This window comes from Scyliorhinus torazame, chromosome 5, assembly GCF_047496885.1.
Source record: "Scyliorhinus torazame isolate Kashiwa2021f chromosome 5, sScyTor2.1, whole genome shotgun sequence".
Taxonomy (NCBI): Eukaryota; Metazoa; Chordata; class Chondrichthyes; order Carcharhiniformes; family Scyliorhinidae; genus Scyliorhinus; species Scyliorhinus torazame.
This window is the reverse complement of record NC_092711.1, coordinates 95,046,427-95,062,367: the sequence shown is the minus strand read 5'-3', so window position 1 is coordinate 95,062,367 and position 15,941 is coordinate 95,046,427. Positions and strand designations below refer to the sequence as shown.

General features: G+C 47.4%; 1 protein-coding gene across 2 annotated transcripts in view; it reads left to right on the top strand.

Annotated features, from left to right (window-relative positions):
* The window catches only part of LOC140418992 (uncharacterized), a 226,194-nt gene that overhangs the window by 81,198 nt on the left and 129,055 nt on the right, over positions 1-15,941 (top strand). The gene's annotated exons all lie outside the window — the stretch shown is intronic.

Sequence of the window (15,941 nt, the reverse complement as noted above, 5' to 3'; positions counted from 1 at the left end):
CAGTTTGCTACTTTTCTGGCCCGCTGATCAGTCTATTTGATGTCTTCCTGCAGCCATTGCAGCCTTGGTTCAAACATGGACAAAAGCGCTGAATGCCTGAGATGAGAGTGACTGTCCTTGACATCAAGGCAGCACTTGACCGAGTATGGCATCAAGGAGCCCCAGCTAATCTGGAGTCAATGGGAATCAGGGTGAAAACTCTCCGCTGGTTGGAGTCGTACCTGGCACAAAGGAAGATGGTTGTGGTGGTTGGAGGCCAACCATTTCAGCTCCAGGACATCACTGCAGGAGTTCCTCAGGGCAGTGTCCTCGGCCCAACCATCCTCAGCTGCTTCATCAACGATCTGCCTTCATCATGGGGATGTTTGTGGATGACTGCACAATGTTCAGCACCATTTGCGACTCCTTAGATAATGAAGCAGCTCTTGTCCAAATGCAGCAAGACCTGGACAATATCCAGGCTTGTACTGATAAGTGGCAAGTTACATTCATGCCACACAAGTGTCAGGCAATGATCATCTCCTACAAGAGAGGATCTAACCATCGCCCCTTGACATTCAATGACATTACCATCGCTGAATCCCTTACAATCAACATCCACTGGTCAAAATCTGAACTGGACGTGCCACAGTAATACTGCGGCTGCCAGGGCAGGTCAAAGATGAGGAATCCTACGAAGGGTAACTCATCTCCTGACCCCCCCCCCCCAGCCTGTCCACCATCTGCAATGCACGAGTCAGGAGTGTAATGGAATATTCTCCACTTGCCTGGATGAGTGCAGCTCCAACAACACTCAAGAAGCTCAACAGCATCCAGGACAAAGCCCGCTTGATTGCTCCCCCTTCCACAAACATTCCAACCATCCATCACCGACGAACAGTGGCAGCCGTGTGTACCATCTACAAGATGCACTGCAGTAACTCACCAATGTTCTTTAGTCAGCACCTTCCAAACCCATGACCATCTAGATGGCCACGAGCAGCAGATCATGGGAACCCCATCACCTGGAGGCTCCCCTCCAAGTCACTCACCACCCTGACTGGCAAATATGTCATTGTTTCTTCCTGTCGCTGGGAGAACATCCTGGAACGCACTCCCTAGCAGCACAGTGGGTGGACTGAATGACTGCAGCGGTTCAAGAAGAAAACTCCCCACCACGTTCTGAAGGGCATCGAGGGATGGGCAATAAATGCTGGCCTAACCAGTGAAGCCCACATTCCATAAATGAATAATAAAAGTCTGCAGCTTTCTTTCTCACTGTCAAAAAGAGGACCGTAAATGACTTAATGCTGTCCCCATGTTAAAGTCTAAAGCATTGATATAGAACTCAAGAAGCATGGAATCATGACCTGAGAAATCTAGAATCGCACTGGAAATACTCCACCAATCACAAACATACCCCTCGACCACTGCCCTTTGCTTCCTGCTGCTCCAGTTAATGTCACTTCCTGCACTTGTGATTGTTCTGGACATGAGAAGTATCCTGGTTTTCCCACGTGGAGCAGGACTGGAATCCCTGGCCAGGTCTTTAGTTATTTGATTAGTTGACTTAAGCAAAATAAATTTAAGATTAAAATAAATAAAGATTCATCAGCTTCTCACCAATCAGTTTCTTCCATTGAGCTGAAGTCACCTTTTACCGAGAATTAACTGAAATGTTTTTGATAATTGTTTTATTTAAATAAATTTAAAATACCCAATTCTTTTTTTTCCAATTAATGGACAATTTAGCATGCCCAATTCACCTACCCTGCACATCTTTAGGTTGTGGGGGTAAGACACACGCAGACACAGGGAGAATGTGCAAACTCCACATGGACAGCGATCCGGGGCCGAAACCAGGTCCTCAGCGCCGTCAGGCAGCAGTGCTAACCAGTATGCCATTGCACCATCCGTTTTTGTTAGTTGTTAATATCTGAACCTCTCAAATGATTAATTGAGAAATTCAGACATTTTTACTCTTACAATGTCAACTTCATCTTTATCCCCTGGATTTGATGAATGGACCACGATTCTATGAATGATGATCAGATTGATTTCAGTTTTGTGATGACTAATGAATTGTCTCACTTTACAATTGATGAATGCAGTGACCAGGATGTGTTCTCCACAGGACTGGGATGCCCTGTCATTGCCTTTATTTATTTCATTATTAACTGACTGAAGCAACAATAAGCTGGAGGTTAAAATAAATAAAGATTCATCAGCCACTCACCAATCAGATCGTTCCATTTGCCTGAAGTCACGTTATTTTTATCAGGAATTAACTGAAATGATTTTCTTCATTCTTGTTACCGAAACAGCTCGGATTTTAACTTCCTGAAGAATTCAGATTTTTTCACTGTTACAATCGCTTGTCATTCAGCTTCAACTTTATCCTCACGATTTGATCAACAGAACACTGACTGCAATTATATAAATGATCAAATTGACTTCAGGTTTATACTAATTAATGAATCATGACTTATAGTTCATTAATACAGTGACCAGAATGCTTCTTGCATCATCTCCTTGCTCTTATATTCCAGGCCTCATCCAAGAAAAGATTCTTGGCTGCCTGATCGATCTCTCCAGCTACCTGTGGATAGGGACTCCAATGCCTCTCTGTTGCTCTACGTTCTCAGTATCATTCTATTTATAGTTCATTTCCTTGTCTTGTTTTCCCTCTGAAATTCATTATCTCTCACTGTTTGTAGCACAGTGGTTAACACTGTTCACAGCGTCAGGGTCCTAGGTTTGATTCCCAGCTTCGGTCACTGGTCTGTGCGGAGTCTGCACATTCTCTCCATGCCTGCCTGGGTTTCCTCCGTGTGCTACTCCCACAATTCCTGAAAGACATGCTTTTTAGGTGAATTGGACATGCTGAACTCTCCATCTGTGTACCTGAACAGGCGCCGGAATGTGGCGACTAGGGGGTTTTCACAGTCACTTCATTGCAGTGTTAATGTATGCCTACTTATGACAATAATAAAGATTATTATTAAATTGAATTCCGGGTTGGCAGGGTGGTGCAGTGGTTAGCACTGCTGTCTCATGGCGCTGAGGTCCCAGGTTTGATGCTAGCCCTGGGTCACTGTCCATGTGGAGTTTGCACGTTCTCCCCACGTCTGCGTGGGTCTCACCCCAAGTTAAAAGATGTGCAGGGTAGGTGGATTGGCCACGCTAAATTGCCGCTTAATTGGAAAAAAATTGGATGCTCTAAAAAAAAAAATTTAACAATTGAATTCCATTTGTAATTGTTCTACCCATGTGACCAGTCCATTGATATCTTCCTGCTGTCCACGGCTTTCTCCCTAAATGTCAACCATACATACAATTGTTGTACCAGAAAACTGTGAAGCCCCACTGGAAACAGGCATCCAGACATCATTCAATCCTGGATGTGATTCACAGCAGGAATGACAGCAGAATCCATCCCCTGTTGTCGCCTGTGAACTTGCTGATGTCTGAGCAGGTTGTTTGACTGAGCGAATCCCCTCCCACACACACAGCAGGTGTACGGCCTCTCCCCACTGTGAACTCGCTGGTGCTTCAGCAGATTCCATTTACTTTTAAATCCCTTCTCGCAATCAGAGCATTTGAAAGGTCTCTGATCAGTGTGAATAAGTTGGTGTGTAGTCAGGTGGGATGACTGAGTGAATTTCTTGTCACACACGGGGCAAGTGTACGGTCTCTGTCCAGTGTGAACTCGCTGGAGTACCAGAAGGTCGGATGAATCAATGAATTGCTGCCTACACACACGGCCGGAGAACAGTCTCTCCCCAGTGTGAACTCGGTGTCTCAGAAGGTGGGCTAATCGGGTGAATCCCTTCCCACAATCGGAACAGGTGAATGGCCTCCCTCCGGTGTGAATGCGTTGGTGTTTCAGAAGATCCCTTATACTTTTAAATGTTTTCACACATTCAGAACAATTAAAAGGTCTCTGATCAGTGTGAACAAATTGGTGTGTCTGGAGGTTCGATCCACAAGTGAATCTCTTCCCACACATGGAGCAGGTGAACGGCCTCTCCTCAGTGTGAGTGCGTTGATGTATCAATAAATAATTTTTACTTTTAAAGTCTTCTCAAACTCAGAACAATTAAAAGATCTCTGATCAGTGTGAACACGTTGGTGTGTCCGGAGGCTCGATGACTGAGTGAATCCTTTCCCACACACGGAGCAGGTAAATGGCCTCTCTCCAGTGTGAGTGCGTTGATGTAACAGTAAATTATTTCTGCTTTTAAAGTTCTTTTCACAGTCAGCACATTTAAATGGTCTCTGGTCAGAGTGGACCTGGTGGTGAGTTTGGAGTTTTGATAAAGTATTAAATCCCTTTCCACATTCCAGACAGGTGAAAGGCCTCTCACCACTGTAAACATGCTGGTGTATGATGAGGTATGATGACCGAGTGAATCCCTTCCCACACGTGGAGCAGGTGAATGGCCTTTCCCCAGTGTGACTACGTTCATGGGTTTCCAATTCAGACGGGTAATTGAATCCCATCCCACAGTCCCCACATTTCCACGGTTTCTCCATGGGTATCAACAGGTTTATCAGATGTAGGTAAGATGCAGATTTGAGGTCACTATCAGATCAGCCGTGATGTTATTAAATGCTGGAACAGGCTCACGGGGCTGAATGTCCAATTGCTGCTTCATGATTCCTGTTGTGCGAATGTCCTTTTGTCTCTTCAGCTTGGATTCAGTTTGTTGTGGGCAAATTCTCCACTTCTAACCCTTAGTAAAAGGTCATCAATATCAGTCCAGGATAGAAATTCTCAAAGAGACAATTGTAGTTTGTCTGGAACATTTTTTCCTCTCTTGTTCCCCCAAAGCTGTCAATCCCCGTCCCACACACTCTCCCTCCGTCCTTCCTGGGCTGAAATCCAAACCCATCTCCCCATCTGCACCATTTCTTTCCTCCACTCCAAGTTTTCTCCCTCCTTCTCCTCTGCCTGGGATCAGTTCTCCAGCTCCTGTCTGCAGTCTGACAATAAAACCAATGGGTCTTATTGGGGGTTTGGGGCCTCCAGCGGGTGTTTGTGAATCCTCCCCGCCCATCTGCCAGTTTCCTTCCTTGCCAGAGATCAGAGTCCTCATTGATTTAAGTGCAAAGTGTAAGCTCTCATTTCTTGTGCCCCTCCCCCATCCTCTGATGTGAACCATCCTCCAGTGTCTGAAGCAGGATGGTGCCCGTTAACCTGGGCCTGTTCCCGGGAGGGGGGGAGAAGCTCCGCAGCTGCAAACCAGGGAGCTGACAATGATTGTGAAGGGTTTGCTCCAGCTCACAATGCCCGGGGACTGATTGACGGCAGGTTCGGAGCTACAGGAAGAGGGGGCGTAGCTGGAGGACCGAACTAGAGCAGGTGGTCCTCCAACCAATCAGAGTGAATGGGAGGCGGGGTAGAGCCTCATGCGGCGCTTAATCGGGGCCTTTCTGGGATAAAAGCCCGAGCAACTTCCACCGGAGCAACTTTTGCCGTCAAATGTCATCCCTCCCTCCCGACTTACCCGGTGGTATCTGACCGTTTGAAAATTTCCAAACGATCGCCTGAACCGGAGTTACTCTCTTTTTTTAAAAAATATGTTTGTATTAAGAATTTTTCAACAATATTTTCCACCTTACAAACAAACCCCCGCCCCCCCCCCCACCGTAACAAAAAAAAGAAAGAGAACTCGCGTGGCAAGACATGAACATGGCAAGTCAATAAGATACAGAACTTTGTACATTGGATTCATCCCGTACATGTCAGTTTCCGGATTACTCATGTGTTTTCTTGCTCAAATGCCCCCCAAAGAAACCCCCCTCCCCCCCCCCCACCCCACCCCACGAACGATGACCCCCCCCCCCCCCCCCGGGTTGCTGCTGCTGCTGTCCGACCTTCATCTAATGCTCTGCGAGATGGTCTAGGAACGGTTGCCACCGCCTGTAGAACTCCTGCGCAGACCCTCTCAAGGCAAACTTTATCCTCTCCAACTTGATAAACCCAGCCATATCATTTATCCAGGCCTCCACGCTGGGGGGCTTCGCCTCCTTCCACATTACAAACAACAAAGAGCAAAGAAATGTACAGCACAGGAAAAGGCCCTTCGGCCCTCCAAGCCCGTGCCGACCATGCTGCCCGACTAAACTACCATCTTCTACACTTCCTGGGTCCGTATCCCTCTATTCCCATCCTATTCATGTATTTGTCAAGATGCCCCTTAAATGTCACTATCGTCCCTGCTTCCACCACTTCCTCCGGTAGCGAGTTCCAGGCACCCACTACCCTCTGCGTAAAAAACTTGCCTCATACATCTACTCTAAACCTTGCCCCTCTCACCTTAAACCAATGCCCCCTAGTAATTGACCCCTCTACCCCGGGGAAAAGCCTCTGACTATCCACTCTGTCTATGCCCCTCATAATTTTGTAGACCTCTATCAAGTCGCCCCTCAACCTCCTTCGTTCCAGTGAGAACAAACCGAGTTTATTCAACCGCTCCTCATAGCTAATGCCCTCCATACCAGGCAACATTCTGGTAAATCTCTTCTGCACCCTCTCTAAAGCCTCCACATCCTTCTGGTAGTGTGGCGACCAGAATTGAACACTATACTCCAAGTGTGGCCTAACTAAGGTTCTATACAGCTGCAACATGACTTGCCAATTCTTATACTCAATGCCCCGGCCAATGAAGGCAAGCATGCCGTATGCCTTCTTGACTACCTTCTCCACCTGTGTTGCCCCTTTCAGTGACCTATGGACCTGTACTCCTAGATCTCTTTGACTTTCAATACTCTTGAGGGTTCTACCATTCACTGTATATTCCCTACCTGCATTAGACCTTCCAAAATGCATTACCTCACATTTGTCCGGATTAAACTCCATCTGCCATCTCTCCGCCCATGTCTCCAAACAATCTAAATCCTGCTGTATCCTCTGACAGTCCTCATCGCTATCCGCAATTCCACCAACCTTTGTGTCGTCTGCAAACTTACTAATCAGACCAGTTACATTTTCCTCCAAATCATTTATATATACTACAAACAGCAAAGGTCCCAGCACTGATCCCTGTGGAACACCACTGGTCACAGCCCTCCAATTAGAAAAGCATCCTTCCATTGCTACACTCTGCCTTCTATGACCTAGCCAGTTCTGTATCCACCTTGCCAGCTCACCCCTGATCCCGTGTGACTTCACCTTTTGTGCTCGTCTACCATGAGGGACCTTGTCAAAGGCCTTACTGAAGTCCATATAGACAACATCCACTGCCCTACCTGCATCAATCATCTTTGTGACCGCCTCGAAAAACTCTGTCAAGTTAGTGAGACACAACCTCCCCTTCACAAAACCATGCTGCCTCTCACTAATACGTCCATTTGCTTCCAAATGGGAGTAGATCCTGTCTCGAAGAATTCTCTCCAGTAATTTCCCTACCACTGAAGTAAGGCTCACCGGCCTGTAGTTCCCTGGATTATCCTTGCTACCCTTCTTAAACAGAGGAACAATATTGGCTATTCTCCAGTCCTCCGGGACATCCCCTGAAGACAGTGAGGATCCAAAGATTTCTGTCAAGGCCTCAGCAATTTCCTCTCCAGCCTCCTTCAGTATTCTGGGGTAGATCCCATCAGGCCCTGGGGACTTATCTACCTTAATATTTTTTAAGATACCCAACACCTCGTCTTTTTGGATCTCAATGTGACCCAGGCTATCTACACACCCTTCTCCAGACTCAACATCTACCAATTTCTTCTCTTTGGTGAATACTGATGCAAAGTATTAATTTAGTACCTCACCCATTTCCTCTGGCTCCACACATAGATTCCCTTGCCTATCCTTCAGTGGGCCAACCCTTTCCCTGGCTACCCTCTTGCTTTTTATGTACGTGTAAAAAGCCTTGGGATTTTCCTGAACCCTATTTGCCAATGACTTTTCGTGACCCCTTCTAGCCCTCCTGACTCCTTGCTTCAGTTCCTTCCTACTTTCCTTATATTCCACACAGGCTTCGTCTGTTCCCAGCCTTTTAGCCCTGACAAATGCCTCCTTTTTCTTTTTGACGAGGCCTACAATATCTCTCGTTATCCAAGGTTCCCGAAAATTGCCGTATTTATCCTTCTTCCTCACAGGAACATGCCGGTCCTGAATTCCTTTCAACTGACACTTGAAAGCCTCCCACATGTCAGATGTTGATTTGCCCTCAAACATCCGCCCCCAATCTATGTTCTTCAGTTCCCGCCTAATATTGTTAAAATTAGCCTTCCCCCAATTTAGCACATTCATCCTAGGACCAATCTTATCCTTGTCCACCAGCACTTTAAAACGTACTGAATTGTGGCCACTGTTCCCGAAATGCTCCCCTACTGAAACATCTACCACCTGGGCGGGCTCATTACATTCCCCAATACCAGGTCCAGTACCGCCCCTTCCCTCGTTGGACTGTCCACATATTGTTTTAAGAAGCCCTCCTGGATTAGCAAGATCCTTCGCCAGTCTACTCGGGACGCAAAGGCCAGAATGCCAGCCTCTTTCGCCTCCTGCACTCCCGGCTCGTCCACTACTCCAAATAGTGCTAACCACCAGCTTGGCTTTACCCGGACTTTCACCACTTTAGATACTGTTCCCGCAACTCCCGTCCAGAACCCCTCCAGTGCCGGGCATGACCAAAACATATGGACATGGTTCGCCGGACTTCCTGAGCACCTCCCACATCTGTCCTCCACCCCAAAGAACCTACTCAGCCTCGTCCCCGTCATATGCGCTCGATGAACCACCTTAAAATGTATCAGGCTAAGCCTGGCACACGAGGAAGAGGAATTAACCCTACTTAGGGCATCAGCCCACAGCCCCTCCTCAATCTCCTCCCCCAACTCCTCCTCCCATTTTCCCTTCAGCTCCTCTACCAAAGCCTCCCCCTCTTCTTTCATCTCCTGGTATATCGCCGACACCTTGACCTCTCCAACCTATACGCCCGATATCACCCTATCTTGAACCCCCTGTGCCGGGAGTAGCAGAAATTCCCTCACCTGCCGCCTCACAAACGCCCTCACCTGCATGTACCTGAAAGTGTTTCCCGGCGGTAGCCCAAACGTCTCCTCCAGCGCCCCTAAGCTCGCAAACGTCCCGTCAATGAACAGGTCCCCCAATCTTCTGATCGGAGTTACTCTCAATACTCCGCATGCTCCAGCTCACCATGCCCCGGGGAGTGATTGACAGCATCTCCAGACCAATAGGAAGAGGGGGCGGGACTGGAGGACCGAGCTGATCCTCCAACCAATCGGAGTGAATGAGGGGCGGAGCTGATCCCGGATCTCCCTCATTGGCTGAAACTCTGCATCATTTTGAAAACTGATTTGTCTCAAACTCCAGGAGAAAACTGGACCTTTCTGTTTGTGGCTTTAAACAGATGAGAGGAAATGATGGGATCTGGAAAGTGTCATGATATCCATATTAACATATCATGGTGCAAACACACACACACTGATGGACAGGTCGACGGACCAATCAACACACACGCAACATCACAGCCAATCACCAGTGAGAGCACACGCACTATAAAACAGGGAACACCACAGTTCCCGCTCATTCCACCAGGAGATAGCTCAGAGCACAGAGCTCACAGCGTGACACTCAGACATACACCATGTGCTGAGTGCCTCTCTAAGTTAGTGCTAGGGCTGGGTCGACAAGTTAACTGGTGAAGTACGAACCACAGCCAGAAGTTAACAGTTGTTATTATAATAAAACAAAGTTGTACCATCTACAACCGTGTTGGTTCGTTTGTACATCGGAACACCCAACACAACATGATACCAGGCTTGGAAACTTGCCAGCAACTGTGAGACCTACCTGCACATCTTCAGAGATCTGCCATCCTGCGCCATGGACACCATCAGCCCAGAGCAGCCGGTCCAAATCGCTGGAAATCTCGGTGTCAACTGGAAGCCGTTTAAACAGCGCTTCCAGCTCTTCCTAGTAGTCACAGACAGGAAGACTGCATCGGACACCAGGAAGATTGCCCTCCTCCTCTCCACGGCAGGGCAACACGCCATCCACATCTACAACTCCCTGGCATTCGCGGAAGGCGAGGACAAGACCAAGTACAAGACAGTCCTTCTAAAACATGAGCAACATTTCAGCGTCGAAGTGAATGAGAGCTTCGAGAGGTACCTCTTCCAGCAGCGCCTGCAGGGTAAGGATGAGCCTTTTCAATCCTTTTTGACACACCTCCGTATCCTCGCGCAGTCCTGCGGCGATGAGGCCACCTCAGATTACATGATTCAGGACCAGACAGTTTTTGGGGTCACCTTGGACACCCTACGACAGCAACTCCTTAAAATAAAGAGCCTCACCCTAGCCACCGCCATCGAAACCTGCATCCTCCACGAAAACGCGACCAGCCGGTACTCCCAATTCCAGGCGGCCGAATCGGCACGGCAGGGGTCCTACGAGGCCGAGCGGGTCCAGTCGATCGAGTACCTCCCGGCCCGCGGCCCGGACGAGGGTGGCCATTTTGCACCCTTTCCGAGGCTTCCCGCGCTTGTACGCATCAAAAGAGGGGACGTCGACACAGAAGGACGTGATGCGCAGGCGCGCTCTACGCAGACCGGACTGCGCATGCGTGGTGGTGCAATGAACGCCATTATGTCACGACGTGCGGCAACTGGGGATCCGCACACTTAAAGCGGCAATGTCCAGCCAAAACTCGACAATGCCTCCGCTGTGGCAAGATGGGCCACTACGCTGCCTGCTGTCGAGCAGCTGAACCTGCCAATGCTCCGCAATTCCACCAGCCTCGCAGGAACGTGCGGGCCAGTCGGCCTCCATACACCGAGTCATACCCTGACGACGTACAGACCGGTGATACCGACGACCGGGAAGCCTTCCGCGTTGCGGTAATAGACAGAAATCAGATGTCCCCAAGTAGGACCCACCAGCCAATGCCAGTGCACAGCGTTAATCCGGGCGATGAATGGTGTGCCACCCTAACGGTCAACCAATCACATTCCGTTTAGACACTGGTGCCTCCGCCAATCTCTGTGCATGGTCAGCCTTCTACACCTTGAAGGTCAAACTACCGATTAAGCCATACCGCTGCCAGTTGGTCGATTACAACGGTAATGTTATCCCGACCATGGAGTCTTGCCAGCTCGAGGTTGCACACAATTCATACACAGCCACACTGTCTTTTGAGATAGTTGGATCCTCGAAGGACTCTCTGCTAGGCTCACAGGCATGCAAGATCCTCCACCTCGTTCAGTGGGTATACACTCTGTCTCCAGAAAGCATGTCTGATTTCCCGGATGCAGACTTTAGGGCACAGCTCCACTCACTCCTCGCCCACAACCAGCAGGTTTTCGAGGGCATGGGCACACTGCCCTACACTTACAGAATACGGCTCAAACCAGACGCCACCCCGGTCATTCACTCGATGGGCTGAATGGCCTTACTTCCGCTCCTATGTCTTATGGTCATATGGTAATTGTAGTTTAGTCGGGCAGTATGGTCGGCACGGGCTTGGAGGGCCGAAGGGCCTGTTCCTGTGCTGTACATTTCTTTGTTCTTTGTTCTTTGTTGTAATGTTTGGAATTTAAATTATCAAAGCCGCAGGGGCTGAGCATGTGGAGGGGAGGTTGGGGAAAGTAGATTGTGAGTGAGCAGGGATAGTTGGAGTGAGTGAGGAAGGAGGTCTGAAGCCAGGAACCTGTGAGTGAGATGGGGAGGGGGGTTGACAGAAAGGCTTCTGACTGAGTTGGGTGAGGACGTTTGATGAGAATGACCTGAGTGGGCAATGGTAGTTAGGATTAAGGGAATAGGCTTCTGTCTGTCAAGGGAGGGGATATTGACAGAGTTTTTGTGTTTATATGTTGGGGACCAGCATGGAGTGTCTAAGATCCAAGAGAGCTCTGTGCACACTGTTGGTGGGTAGAACAGGCAGAGTGTAAGTCAAATATTTTATATTTGGAATGTTATAAGGGCATATTTCATATTTTTGGTTCTGGACAACTGTTGGGCCTCCTCCACCATGTAAATGGTGTGCACTTGATACCCCTGATAAAGCCACGTGTCTCCAGTTTCCACAATCTTCACTCTCAACAGGTTTCACCCTTCCCCCATCATTGTTTTGTCATCAACATCTCCCACCATACCGCCCCCCCCCCCCCCACCCGCCCCCCCCCCAAGATGTCCCCTTTTCTCCAGTGGATTTGGTCACTCCTGAACAGGTATTAGTGTGAATCCGCACACAAGCAGCAGATTTTGACATGACCTTGTGTGGAGTTGAATCTGAGGCTGGCAAGGGAATGATTTGGAGCCGTTAAGGATTGAGGTGACAAAGGAATGAATGAATTTCAGTAGCAGATGAGATGAGGCAGGAGCCCATCTGGACAAGGTTACTGAGGTGGAAATAGACAGTCTTAGTGATGTGTCATCAAAAAAACAGTTTGGGATGAAATTTGACAACCAGATTATGAACAGATTGGTTCAGCCTCAAAGAGTTGCAATAGAGATAGTAGCTAGGGAGTGGGATATGTAACAGAAACTGAAGATGATTGCTTTCCTCGTCCCGATATTTAAATGGAGGACATTTCTGCTTATCCAGTACTGAGTCAGACAATTCGGGACATTTTCTGACTTGGAGGGACACTTGGAGATGATAGTGGAAGTTAATGGTTTTGGATGTTACATGAGAGCTCTGGTCGAGTTTTAGATAAAATCCTCTCCTTCAAACCTTCCCACTCCCACCTCCTTCTCTCCCCCAGACCAGGAGGTGTAGGCCCAGATCAGGTGGCAGCTTCCCTTCCCAGAAGGACATTGGTGAACCAGTTGTTTTTTATGACAATCCAGAAGTTTTCATGGTCACGTTTCCTAGTGCCGGTCCCACAAATGAGGGATTCATCCAACTCCATTTCACAAGCTGCCTTTGTGTTTATCACTCTCTTTTTCTCCTCTTTGAATTCATTTTTCAGGATATTGGAAGGGGTGATTTGTAAATATCACATCAGGATATAACAGTCACTCGACTCATCAGAGCCAGAACATTATCAGCTTTTGAACATGGAATCAAAAAAATCCGCTCACAATGGGGAGAAAGTGTTTCCGTGTTGTGTGTGTGGACGAAGCTTCAGCCAATCATCAACCTTGTCAAAACACAAGTGTTGTCCCATGGGGGAGAAACCGTGGAAATGTGGAGACTGTGGGAAGGGATTCAATTACCCGTCTGAGCTGCATATTCATCAACGCAGTCACACCGGGGAGAGACCATTCACCTGTTCTGTGTGTGAGAAAGGATTCACTAAATCATCTGACCTTCTGAGACACCAGCGAGTTCACACTGGGGAAAGACCGTTCATCTGCTTTGTGTGTCGGAAAGGCTTCAGAACTTCGTACCACCTCCTGAAACACCATCATATCCACAGTGAGGAGAGACCTTTTCAATGTTCTTACTGTGAGAAAAACTATAAAAGGAAAAGAGATCTGTTGAGCCATAAACTCACTCACACCGGGGAGAAGCCGTTCACCTGCTCCGTTTGTGGGAAAGGATTCGCCTGTTCATTCGATCTGCTGACACACAAACTTGTTCATACTGATCAGAGGCCGTTTAAATATCCTGACTGTGAGAAGAGCTTTAAAAGCCGGAAGGATCTGCTGACACATGAACGCACTCAAACCAGGGAGACCTTTCATCTGTTCTTTCTGTGGGAAAGGTTTCTCTTGGAAGTCCAACCTACTTAAGCACCAGCGGAGTCACACTGGGGAGAGGCCGTTCATCTGCTCAGTGTGTGGAAAGGGATTCATTCAGTCATCCCACATGCTGAGATACCAGCGAGTTCACAAGTGACTGCAGGGATTGGATTTGGATTCTGCTGTTAATCACATCTGGACTGAACCATCTTCACTCTGACAGCTGGAGTTTGTTGCTGCCGGTATTAATAAGCCTGAAAGCTGGGGTGTGCATTGATGTTCTGTATAAATATTGATTAAATCAGCTTTGATTCAGACACTGTGTTTTGAATATTCGGTTTCCTCAATGATAAGAGGAGACTGATTGATCTCCTGTTACTGATTGGGACATTATTTTTGATCTTTTCTTACTCTGAATTATTTCTGTTCTCTGGTTCACCTTCTCCCAGATTAAACACTGAGCTTTCATCAATCCTATCAATCTGTTGCAGACATTGGGCGGTTGGTGAATTTCACCTGATGTTGGTGTCAGTTGCCCTCGGAAGATTTCCCAGTTTTCTGAAATTCCAGTGCGGTTCTGTGTTGATGTAATGATCCGAGTTTCAGTTCCAATGCTGATGATGGAGGGCCTGTGCTGACAGAACCACAGAATCATTACAGTTCAGGAAGAGGCCATTCAGCCCATCGAGTCTGCACTGCTCACTGAAAGAACATTCTACCTAATCCCACTCCCCTGCCTTATCCCTGTAACCTTGCACATTCTTTCTTTTCAGATAACAATCCAATTCCCGTTTAAATACCTTGATTGGAGCTGCCTCCATCACCCTCTTAAGATGTTCGTTCCAGACTCCAACCACCCTCTGGGTGAAAACCTTTTTCCTCGCATCACTTCTGTTCCTTTTGCTAATTATTTTGAATCTGTGCTCTCCAGTTCTTGATGTACTCCAGAAGGGAAATAGATTTTCATTATTTACCCCGTCTAAAGCCCTCAGGATCTTGATTACCTCTACAAGCCTCCAATCAGCCTTCTTTTCTCCACGGAAAACAGACCCAACGTCTTCTCATATTTATCCCTGGAAACATTCTTGGGAACCTTCTCTGGACTCTGCACTCCAATGCCTTCACATCCTTCCTCAAGTTTAAAAAAAATTATCTCATGGGATGTGGTGTCGCTGGCTGGGCATTTACTGCCCATCATTAATTGCCCTTGAACTGAGTGCTTTGCTCAGCCATTTCAGAGGGCATTTTAAGAGTCAACCACTTTGCTGTGGGTCTGGAATCTCATGTGGGCCGCACCAGGTAAGGGCAGGAGATTTCCTTTCCTAAAGGACATGAGTGAACCAGATAGGTTTTAATGACAATCAACGATGGTTTCATGGTCATTATTTGACTTTTAAATCCAGATTTTAAAAAACTGAATTCACATTCCACCATTCCAAATACTAAGAAGTTAATTTCTGGACTAAAGAATTGTGAGTTCTTCGACGATGTAACAAGCAAAGTGGATAATGGGGATCCTGTAGATGTAGTGTATCTGGACTTCTGGAAGGTGTTTGATAAGTTGCCACAAAGAAGGTTAATTGACAAGGTGAGATCACATGGGATTAGGGTAATTTATTAGCTTGGATAGAAGACTGGCTGAAGGACAGACGACAGAGAGTCAGGTTAAATAGTTCTTATTCTGGATGGCAAGATGTAACTAGTGGGCTACCACAGGGTTCGGTCCTTGGGCCCCAGTTATTTACAATCTATATTAACGACTTGGATACAGGGAAAGAAGGTTCAAAAGCCAAATTCGCAGATTACACAAATATAGGTGGGACAGTAAACTGCAATGAGAAAATAAGAACCTTACAAATGGATATCGATAGGTTAGGAGAGTGGGCCAAAATGTGGCAAATGGAGTTTAACTCCTATGCAGAGGGATCTGGGTGTCTTTGTGCATGAGTCACAGAAAACGAGCATCCAGGTGCCGCAGATAATAAGGAAAGCAAATGGAATGTTAGCAAAAGGAATTGAGTAAGGAAGTGTTGTTGCAACTATACAAGGCATTGGTAATATCGCACCTGGAGTATTGTGCACAGTTTTGTCCCCTTATTTGTGAAAGATGTAGTCGCATTGGAGGCAGTTCCGAGGAGGTTCACTAGATTGATTCCAGAGATGAGGGGTTTGTCGTATGAGGAGAGATTGAACAGTTTAGGCCTATACTCTCTTTAGAAGAGTTTAGAAGAATGAGGGGAGATCTAATTGAGGTAAAGAAGATGGTAAAAGATATGGATAATGGGTGGCAAGGCAGCACAGTGGT